This window comes from Barbus barbus (genome assembly GCF_936440315.1).
Source record: "Barbus barbus genome assembly, chromosome: 8".
In the NCBI taxonomy this organism is placed as follows: Eukaryota; Metazoa; Chordata; class Actinopteri; order Cypriniformes; family Cyprinidae; genus Barbus; species Barbus barbus.
Window position 1 is genome coordinate 2,793,733 of NC_136736.1, and position 11,077 is coordinate 2,804,809.

Sequence of the window (11,077 nt, forward strand, 5' to 3'; positions counted from 1 at the left end):
GTAAGTTGAAAATATTTTTGACATGATGACTTTACTAATCCTGTTAGTACATGCTAAGTATAATAATACATAAAATATAAATTAAAATATGTACATATTATAGTGCATTTTATGGAACAAATAGCATTTTGGTGGTGTTTTGCTTGTTTAGTAAGCTGTTTGTTAATGGTGTCAGTTAATTGCGATTAAAAACAGCTTATTTTAGCCATTCCTAACAACTATGTCATGCAAACTTACCAAAGTAACCATGGCACGTACTGTGTCCAATTCCATTCTGAACATGTTCTGACATAAATTCAACTAGTACATTGTGATTACTGGTGTTTCTCGGCATGTGAAAACAGAGAGTGGTTAATTATTTCAGACATTATAGGCTTAGGAAATCAAATCTGGAGGTTCATATTGTGACTGTGTTCTCTGTGTTACAGCATGGAGATGTTGTTGGTGGATGAGTGCAGCGGTGTCGTTCACTGGAAATACTTAGCTGAGTGTTTGTAGAGGAATATCCCCTACCCTTGATTGAAGGGAGTCATTGGTTATGGAACCTGTGTGAGTTTAAATGTCTAAAGGCTCTTAACTAAGGGTGTTTGTCCATTAAGGCACTTTGACTTATTTCTGTTATTTATGTACACAGTTACATTTTTGTCTTAACTTACTATGAAACTTTCCATTCCTAGACTGTGGTGATGCTGTGCTGGTTATTTAAATAATATTCAAACAAACTGGAGTGCTCAAAATGTACTTTCCTTTTGCACAAGCTTTTCTTCAGAGGAATATGTCACCATTTGTAAAAAGTATTTTTAGCTCAGGAAACAACCTAGCTTAAAGATCGTTTAGGAATTATAAATGACAACTGAGAAGGCTAAAGATGAAGGCAAGAAGATTTCCTCTCTATAGCAGTTTTTGATGATGGCATTGAAGATTATTGCTATTTCTGCAGTAAAATACATACGTAAACATTTCATAGAGAGCTTTCATTGTTTATTAAACTAAATGCATGTTTGGATTGCACTGTTCTCTGTCTGCTACTAGAGAGAAGCATATCACTAAATTTCTCTCGGGTGATAACAATGTCGTTTACTACTTTGCAAAAATGCAAAATACACAACATAAAAACTATGATACATATATAAAAAATATTGTTTCCTCTGTTATTTTGCACATTTCTGTTATTTTGCACATTCCCTTGCACATTTCTACCTCCGGATGCCGTTAAGGTCATTGGCCATATATAAACATATGCTACTTACATACCTCACTTTATAATGCACCTTCTGTTTATACTTCCTTGCAACCTAAGTTGTATGTACAGTCATTTGCACTGAGCTAGTCTCTCCCCCTCTACCTCATAACTTGCACTATATGTCATAAAACTTAATGTATATACACATTTTTTATATTTATTTATATACTTTGTTATTTTCACTTCTGGTTAGATGCTAACTGCATTTCATTGGCTCTGTACTTGTACTCTGCACAGTGACAATAAAGTTGAATCTAATCTAATCTAATCTAATAACATCAGAATAGGCAACAACAATTTAAATAAAAAATAAAGATACGACTTTCAAGATTTACTTTCTAATTAGCCTTAAGCCTTTAGCAAGAATTATATGTATACATTTGTTTAATATCAATGCATTTAATCAATAAACATATGCGCACAAGTAAAATCTTAAGATTCACCATAAAATTAAAGTGCCCCTGTAGTGAAAATCAAGTTTTTTTATGTTGTTTATCTGCTTTTAGACAAACCATGTGCCAATCCATTAATCAGCACTATTTCTGAGCATTTTCTCCTTAAAACTGTAGTTTCCCAAAAGCAGTCTCAGAAACGCGGTTTAAACAGCCCTCGGTTTGCTACGTCACAAAAATCAATAACCAATCAGGTCAAGGGGTCCTATCATTAGCATATCAATAACTGTGCTGCAGAGCAGGGGCTCTAGTGAGAAGGCAGCCAGGTTAATCCGGTATATTTTTCTGTAGATGTTTCGCTAGCTGTTGATATTTTTCACTTTTGAGAATGAGTATGAGCTTTATTGGCCTTTATTGGCCTTTTCACGATGGCATGTGCTGTCAGCGCTTATTTGTTTGTATTTAGAACCGCTTACTTGAATAATAACCCACGGTAAACAGTGTAAAAGTAGCCTGGAGTCAGACTCACCTTCATACGCATGAAATGGATGCTTCTGTATTGATACAGCAGCAAATGCCATGACGCAGGTGTGAAAAAGAAACACAGAACAGAAAAGACCATTTTAAGTTTAAATGTTTAAAACATTTTTTGCACCTGGAATTATATCATTATTATTATTATCATTGTTGTTGTTATTGAGTTTACAGGGTATGGTGGTTTTGCTGTTGTAAACACTATGTTGTTGTTATATAAAAAATATTTCTATTTCTATTCTATTTAAAATAGAATTCTATTATAATCCTGTTCTGAATTTAATAATTTTTTGAATGATAATGATTATAAAAACAGGATTGATAAGTATAATTCGGAGGATGAGAAAATCAATATAAAGCCTGTTTTACCAGTGTTGTGATAATTATTTTTAAGGCACTTTTTAAATAAATACTGTAATAATAATAGTTCAAAGTATGAATAGTTTTTAGTCAAATAACATAAAAAAGACAAGACACCTTGACGCACCCGCTTTAAATTTTAAAACAGCAAGAACGAAAGAGAACAAGCACCTTTGTTTTTATTGCTGTGTTTTATTTTTAATATTTAATATTAATTTTAATAAAATGTAAATTTGTCCCCCGCACTTTATTCGAGCTCGAGCAGGTGTTTTCACATAGAAGTTTCTAGATGTAAATTAAAAGAGACATGACCTGATTTTTATTTGTATCCAAAATGAGGAGATGTGAATATCAGGAGAGCTGAACACGTGTGCAGTGCATGCTTCATTCATACTCGAAGCCAGAGGGCGCTCTCGCGCAGAAACTTATGACGTGCAGGAAATCCCTAATATGGACAAACTCACATGGCCATTGCTGTAGCTGAGCTGAATAAAAAGCAGAAACATTTTTTTCTGATTAAACGTGAAGACAATAAACACACGATCGCGAAAATATATGGTTTATGTGTGTTTTTTTAAGTTATCTCCAGGTAATAAATAAACTATATGAAAAATGCAGTACTGATTGAGATCTGTGATAACTGAATTATTCTGTGATAAAAATGGGAAAAGGGTGTTCGTAGTAGCCTTTATAAACTAATCATAAAATTGTCATTAGGAAAACATTGAACAAAAATATTGTAGCCCCTTGCTGCAGCTAACCTTGTTTCCACAGGCTACACACAACAATATAAACAACAGCTGTGCATGATCGCTTCACGCCGTTCTCGTAAAATAATAATAATTCAATAATATAAGTTTACAAGCACACCTCTCCGCTGAGAACTCAGGCAGCCACGGACATTATTAAAGGCATCCTGGTAGTGCCCTAAATTAATAAAGGTGTCTGAACGTGAGTGGAGGTGGGGCTAAATTGTGTATTCATAGATCAGTGTATAGTAAATGAGGCAAGGGTGTAGAGTTACATTCAAGCTAATTTAAAGGGGTCATCGATGCCCATTTTCCACTAGTTGATATGATTCTGTAGGGTCTTAATGAAAAGTCTGTGACATAGTTTGGTTAAAATTCCTTTTTACCCTGTCAAAAACAGCTCTTTTCAGGACAAGCTGTTTTGTTGCATGTCGCTTTAAGTGCAAATTAGCTCTGCTCACCCCGCCCCTCTCTTCCGAGCCACTCGCTGATGGTAAACTTTAGCCACATTCATCGTGAAACTTGCTAACAAGCCCGTTATAAATGCATTTAGGTAGATCGGGGGTGCATTCCCTTCAGAAACAAAGGTAATTACCATTAATTAGGTAATTATTGGATTAATCCACTGTGTCTTCAGCAGCTCAGATGTCGGACTCGGGAGTAAACGATGACTGCTATGTTCATCATTACATCCAACAACAAAACACCTCAATCATTTAATCGGAGACGTTCTTGTCTACATCTGCTCCGGCGGTGAAACAATGCTGAACTGATGACAGCTCATTCAGGGTGAGTTTAAGGTAAGACACCAGTCCAGTCTGTGCTGAATCACTACTGTCAAACAAACTATCATGGGAGGGGCCTGTCAGTGTGACATCTGAGATCAGCTCGATATGAGAAAGGGGAAATTATGTAACGAGATAAAATAAAAAACACTGGGTGGATCTGTATCATTATAGAGTGGTTGTGTACACACACTGCCAACACACATTTCAGTTCAAACAACTTGTATAAGTCGCATCTGATGACCCCTTTAAAGCATGAGAAAATTATTTTCACAAGAATAAACATCTAAATATGTCATTTTGATGATCAAAGATTAGTTTTAAGGGATACAATATTTTAACTACAGGGGGACTTTAAGATATAATTTTTTAATTCAAAATATATAAAACAACTTTGCAAGTTATATCAAAATACAACAGTACAATGTTATTTTAGTATCAAGACACTGTTTTATTAATATTTTTATTTTAGTATTAATTTTTATATTTTTGTTTTCGTTGTAATTTTTGGTCTTTTTAATTTGTCATTTTTATTTACAAATATTTTATTAATAATTTGAGTAAGTTTTTATTCTTATATTTTCTGTTTTCATTGTAATTTTAGTTTTAGTAATTTTGTTGTGTGTTATTGTCATTTTTGTTTAAAAATATTCTATAAAAATATTACAGATTTTAATCATTTTATGTCAGGTTTAGTTATTTTAATATGTTAAACTAAATGAAAATGAGAAATATTGCCTTGCCAACTAGCTGAAATAAATAAAGCAAAAAATTATATTATTTCAGTTAAAGTTTATTTTATGTATTGGAAGTTGTTCAGGGTTTTGGTTTTAGTTAACTAATAACCCTGCTACAGTGTAATCCAGTTTGTCCCGTCTCCCTCTGCCCTTGACCTCATGTTTCTGTGTCTCTGTCAGTCCATCGCTTCAGCAGACATGGATCAGGTGCAGCTGGAAGCGTGACGCGTAAGCAGGGCGGCAGCGGCGTGACCCCGGAGCAGGCGGCCATTCAGGCGCGCTTCTGGAAGGCCCACCGGATGCGAGTACGAGAGAGTCTGCTGGCTCAGAGCCCGGCCTCCGTGGCTTGAAGTGGAGGGTGGACCTGCACACATCCACCAGCAGGGGGCAGGTGTCCAACAGCCCCATGGCCCTGGTGGAGCTAGAGCTCGGCCGTGCCGGAGAGGTGAGAACTGAACAAGACAAATGAGGGTTCAGTTCTTTGAAATGTAAGGGTGGATCTTCATATGAAGCACAAAAGAGTTTTTTTTCTTCTTTTTTTTCTCACTGTTCAGTGCATGTGCTTGTGTCTTGCATGTCTTTGCCTGCTAAAATCAGGGACGTGTGTGCGACTGAGAGTTTTCTTTACACAGTCTCATGGGAAATGTAGGTACTCTGACTGGATACAAAGCGTAAAAAAGCACACACCTATGAATATGTGCAGACATGCCCCCAAAAATGAAGTAACACCCCTCTGTGTGGTTTTATTTCACATTGGCATGAGTTGTGACATGTTGGGTGTTCATTGAAAGATTTATGAGAAACGTATGTGTTTTTGTTGTTGTTGTTGCTGGTGCAGTTTTAACCTCTATAGCAGGGGTTTTCAACCTTTTAGGACATGCGCCCCCCCAAGTTTGTCTAATTTCACTCGCGCCCCCCCCCCCAACACCTAACCGTAAATTATTTTACACCATTCTCACTGTCGCCTAACAGCGGGAGTCTGATTGCCCCCTAGCGGATGGCTGAAGATTTGAAAGCTCGTATTCGTAAATCTTCAAGGCAATGTCTCTGAATTAATTGATGCTCGCGCCCCCCTTGACAGGTGCTGGCGCCCCCCTGGGGGGGCGCGCCCCACAGGTTGAAAACCCCTGCTCTATAGGCCTCAGTTAAATTGGAGACCACTCGAAACGAAATAATAATAATTTAAAAGAAAACTGAAGCTAAAGACCATTAAGAAAAAAAGAGTTTCATTCTTTAAAATAAAAGAAATATTATAAAAAAAAGGAAAAAAAAGTTGACGTGTACTTTGTAAGTAACAAGTAAACTAAAAGAAAAACAAAAACTAACGAAAAAAGAAAACTAAAACTAAATAAAAATTAATACAACTATATAGACTAAAATTAAAACATAAATTGTAAAAAATAAAACGTAATTCATAATACTATAATAAAACTCTAATAGTTCTAAATGATGCTGAAATAACACTAGACATGTTTTTATTAGATTGTTTTTAATGATATTTTAGAAAATAGTCAATATCAAAAGCATTACATATGATTGCATGCAAACTCTTGTATGTAACTCTTGTATCTCATACAGAGCCCCCCAAAAAAATTCTTAGCAGTTGTGAATTTGTTTACTTCTTTATTCTCGATGACTGATAGAGGTTTTGAATAATCTTCTGCACACCAGCCAGAGAAGTGTTGCAAGGATACTAGATATTCAGTATAATGCAAACTGGGCTCTTGTGTGGAAAAAATGCAAATTGCAGGTGAAATGACTTTGATCTTTTTGGCAGGAACATTTCTCATTTATTAAATATTATTAAGATATAGCATGGTATGATTAAATTCTTCTTTGAAGACTGACAGACGTTCAGAGGTTTTAAATAATCTTCTGTAACTGTGATGTAGTTTTACGTTCAGTTTAGTTTCCTAAAACTACATTGGAAATCAATGGAAAGCATAAATTAATCATTATGGAAAGCTATAACTGCAGTGTAAGAGGAAAAACTATGAAAATGTATTCCACTCCTTAGGGTTTATTTATTTATTTATGATTGATTATTTATGGGTTTTTATTTTATTGATTTTTTATGTAAAGCTGCAGTCCGTAACTTTTTTGTTCAAAATTTACAAAATTAATATAATAAGCGAGTACACCATGAATCCATTTTCCAAACCTTGTTTTTGGCTTGTCCTGAATCACTACGTTACTCCTATAATAAGTGTTTATATTCTGACTATTTTAGACTGGTTCGGGTAGGAACCGGTAAAATCGTTCATTTTAAATAATTTTGCAGTCATTAAATTTACGTTGGCTTGAAAAAGTTACTGATCTGCTATTCAAGCTTCTTCTGATCCAAAATTGAGTCAATATATCTCCCCCTAGAGCTTTAAAGCAACAACCACCAAACTCACGTAAGACCTTCAGACTGGTCTGAAGTTGCTATTTCTATTCTAACTGATCCTGATTTTCAAAAACCAGACTAAAAAATCATATAGACTTTCATTTGAGGGGGTGAAAACTTTTGTACTATAAGGCTTATAGAGTATTTCATCTTTCTATCATTAGCAAAGCTTAGACAACATGTTAAATCATGCTAGCAGCATGCTAAAACATGTTAGCAATGTGTTAATCCTGCTAACTACACGTTAATCATGCTAAAACATGCTAACAACAGGCTAATCATGCTAAAACTTGCTAACAACAGGCTAATCATGCTATAAACACGCTAACAACATCTGTCTATCTAAACTTTCAAACTTCAAGCTGCGTCTATATTTCAGTCAAGGCTTTTCAAAGTACGTTCGCAAACTTTACTCATCTTGTTGTCACTATTACAGTAAGACTATATTTTTTTCCTTGCATATTTGTGTAGTCTGTTATCTATGTTGGTTTTCATATTATGATCTGTTTGTTATTTCCAGAAACACACTCAGCATTTCTATAATCAAAATCTGTAGTAGTAGCCATTATTACAATTAAAACTCATCAGTATGTTCCTGAAATAAATTGATATTAGGGGTGGGCATTTTTGCCAAATTTTTTATTTCGATCATCGATAGGTTTAAAAAACGATTAATCGAGTAATCGCGAGCGGGGCGTGTGCGGGGGGAGGGGATGGGCCATGGCTGTAATGGAGATAATGAAAATATCTGAAGGCTGTTATGAAAATTAATGTTAAAAATAAAAATGACATGAAAACAAGTCTATGAAAACATGAACATTAGATGTTAGATTATGATTATGATGCAGGAATATTATTAAAAAAGAAGCATCTCAATTTTTTTTTACTATATATTACTGTATATAAAGATTTACTATAGATCTCACATTCTATAAAGTTATCATTATAATACTTATGTTTACGTTGTAGGTTAGTTTAGGTTTTAGGCTGTATTTGTGTGTGAAGGAAGCACAGCGGATATCTGATGATGTCATAATAACCTCCTTCAGCTGCTGAGGAGTCCTATTCTTCTGCTTTTTTGGATAATTTAAAAAAAGCTTTGACACTGTTCTTTTTCTGCTCTGTAACTATGGGATAATGTAGTCAGCTGGTTTTAATCACGAAATAAGTCATGAGGGTGATCCGCATCCAGGCAAGAATTGAAGGCTGAATGTGCATTACTCCACTCAAACATAATAGATGTAAAATATTGACAGATTTACAGTTTTGTGAGTTGAAAGAGTGCAGAGGGATATGAGAAATAGGAAACTCAGTAGAAAAACAGTTCAGACAATGATTAATTATACAGCTTAGCATCACCATGGAAACATTTGTTGTTCACAGAATGCTGAACGACCAATCAGAATCAAGAATTCCAGGAAGCCCTTCAGGAAATGCAAAACTAGTTCTTTATTGTCATTCAAAAAAACATTCTATTTACTGATTCTAAATAACAAGATCAGAATTCTGAGGATTTTTGATGTCATTTTTCTTTGAGTGGGAGCTACTTTGTTTCCCGTATTGTGAATCTTACACCACTGTGTTGATGCAGGTTGTCTGTGTAACAGGTGTGTCAGCAGCATTACTAAAATTACACATCGACACTGAGCGCTGATGTGTTGTTTAAAGTGCATTTGGGTCAGTTCAGGTTTACTGCTCATATTGCATGTAAATGGCCTGTTTCTTTCTCTCTGTACTTTAGAGCTCTGAGTTTGTGTGTTTGGAGTTTGACGAGCAGAAGGTGAATCTGGTGCTGAAGAAGATGGCAGAACTTCAGGAGCGTGGTGCACCGCAGCTAGAACTGATCTGCCTCTTCATAGATGTGTGTGAGAGAGAGAGTGAGGGAATGTGTTTGTTTTATATGCTGCATTGTCATAAAGTTATATTCATCATAAATAATCATTGTCAAACCTCAAACTTGGATATCTGTGAGTTTATTATTATTTTTTTTTTATTTCATTATTATTTCCTCATACAGGATTTCAGGTTCTGTATTCAGTGTTAGTTTTATAGTTTATAGTTCATAGTTTATTTATATTCCTGAAGAGCTAACGTTTGAGTATTAAAGGAATAGTTCACCCAAAATATCTACTCACCCTCAGGCCATCCAGGATGTAGATGAGTTTATTTCTTCATGGTGAAATGTAGCATCTCATCATTTGCTCACCAGTGGAACCTCTGCAGTGAATGGGTGCCGTCAGAAGGAGAGTCCTGTGCATATTTCTCTACTGATTCAGACGAGACAACTTTTTCACTGAAGAAAGCAGTATTATGGATTGAGGATTCCTATTTTAGCTGGATTCGTTTCTTACAAACGTGAAACTTTTATTGTGAAGTTTTTATCGGACTTGCATTCTGACGGCACCCATTCACTGCAGAGGATCCATTAGTGAGCAAGTGATGTAATGCCACATTTTTCCAAATCTGTTCTGATGAAGAAACAAACTCATCTACATCCCGGTTAGGTGAGGACATTTTCAGCATATTCCTTTAAGTGAACACTTGTGCTTTTATGCTTTAACTATGTAAATATGAGAGAAACCCAAAAATACATTTTTACACATTTTGGCAGACTATATGACCCCCCCCCCCCATGTGAATCGAACTAATGATCTTGCTTTGCTAAAGCCTTACCAGTTTTCGGTCCTTGTTTCAAGATTTATTTGTTGCGTTTTAAATCACTTCCCAGGCTTAATGGCGTTTTTATGTAGTCGCTAAGTAACTAAATGAAGTAATAACTAGATAAATGGTGAGCAGTGGCAGCGCAGGTGACTCAATGACCTGACGTGGACCTGGAAATCTTCTTAGTTCATGTGAGTTAATGTTTATTATGGGTAACAAATGATTTAGTGTTCTAGGAACTGCAGAGATACTAATATCATAATCCACCTTTATCACTGCTGTGTTCTTGAGCGAAGGTCATCATTCTGAAAGTCAAAATTATAGTGAGAAGAGATAAGCCCACGTCCCATATGTTAAAAAGCCTCGATGACATCTTGTTCATCATAAGGTCAAAATTGGTGGCTTGTTATGAAACAAATGTCTTTTCTTTGAAGTATTTTTTTTAATATGATCATTTTAGATTAAATTTTTTTTTTAAGATTAGGTTTATCATTATTTAACAAAACAGCATGCATGAATGTTTTAATTTTTTATGTTATATATTTAATTTTGTTTATTTATTTTAAAAACTATAATTGTAATAATATATAAAAATGATAAAACATAATAAAAAGATAAATTTGAAACTGATACGAAAATAAAATGACTTAGCTTTCATGTGATTTCCTTTTGAGGCGACAGGACTAAATACAATGATTTACATTTTCTTAAAAAAAATAAAGACTCAGTATTTTCTAATGGATTTGGATTGGATTTTCTAATGGATTGGATGCTACCCATCCTGTTTAAATATTTAAACGAGTTTACACCATATACCCTTCAGCGGAACAGGTTGAGACGTGTCTCTTATCTCTCAGGTGTGAAAACATGGACTTGAACCAGATGAGGATTGATATGTGTTTATCGTTGGCCAAATACATCAGTGTGCTTTTGTTCGTGCTGGAGCTCAAACAGATGTTTCCCATTCTGTCATTTACAGCAAAGCTGTGGTTTAACCAGCTCAAAAGCTGTCCTATTAATTATTCAGATGAGAAGACAATGGGTGTAACTGCGGCCTTTGAAAAGTATCATATGAGGTTACTAGTGATGATCGCATGTGAAGCCTTCTAAACAGTCTGCATAAAGCTATGGAGGGACATACGTTTATGTGAATGTGTTGCTAACTAATGGCCACATTCAAATAATGAGTCATTTGTTCATTTTAGTTGCCTGATACTGACAGAACCA

General features: G+C 35.0%; 1 pseudogene across 1 annotated transcript; it reads left to right on the forward strand.

The window, feature by feature from the left end:
- The first annotated feature begins 3,923 nt into the window (after nucleotides 1-3,923).
- LOC306873757 (COMM domain-containing protein 1-like) lies at nucleotides 3,924-10,960 on the forward strand (annotated as a pseudogene). The gene is made up of 4 exons: nucleotides 3,924-3,938; nucleotides 4,981-5,245; nucleotides 8,931-9,052; nucleotides 10,708-10,960. The product of its transcript is annotated as a COMM domain-containing protein 1-like (transcript).
- Nucleotides 10,961-11,077: the final 117 nt, after the last annotated feature.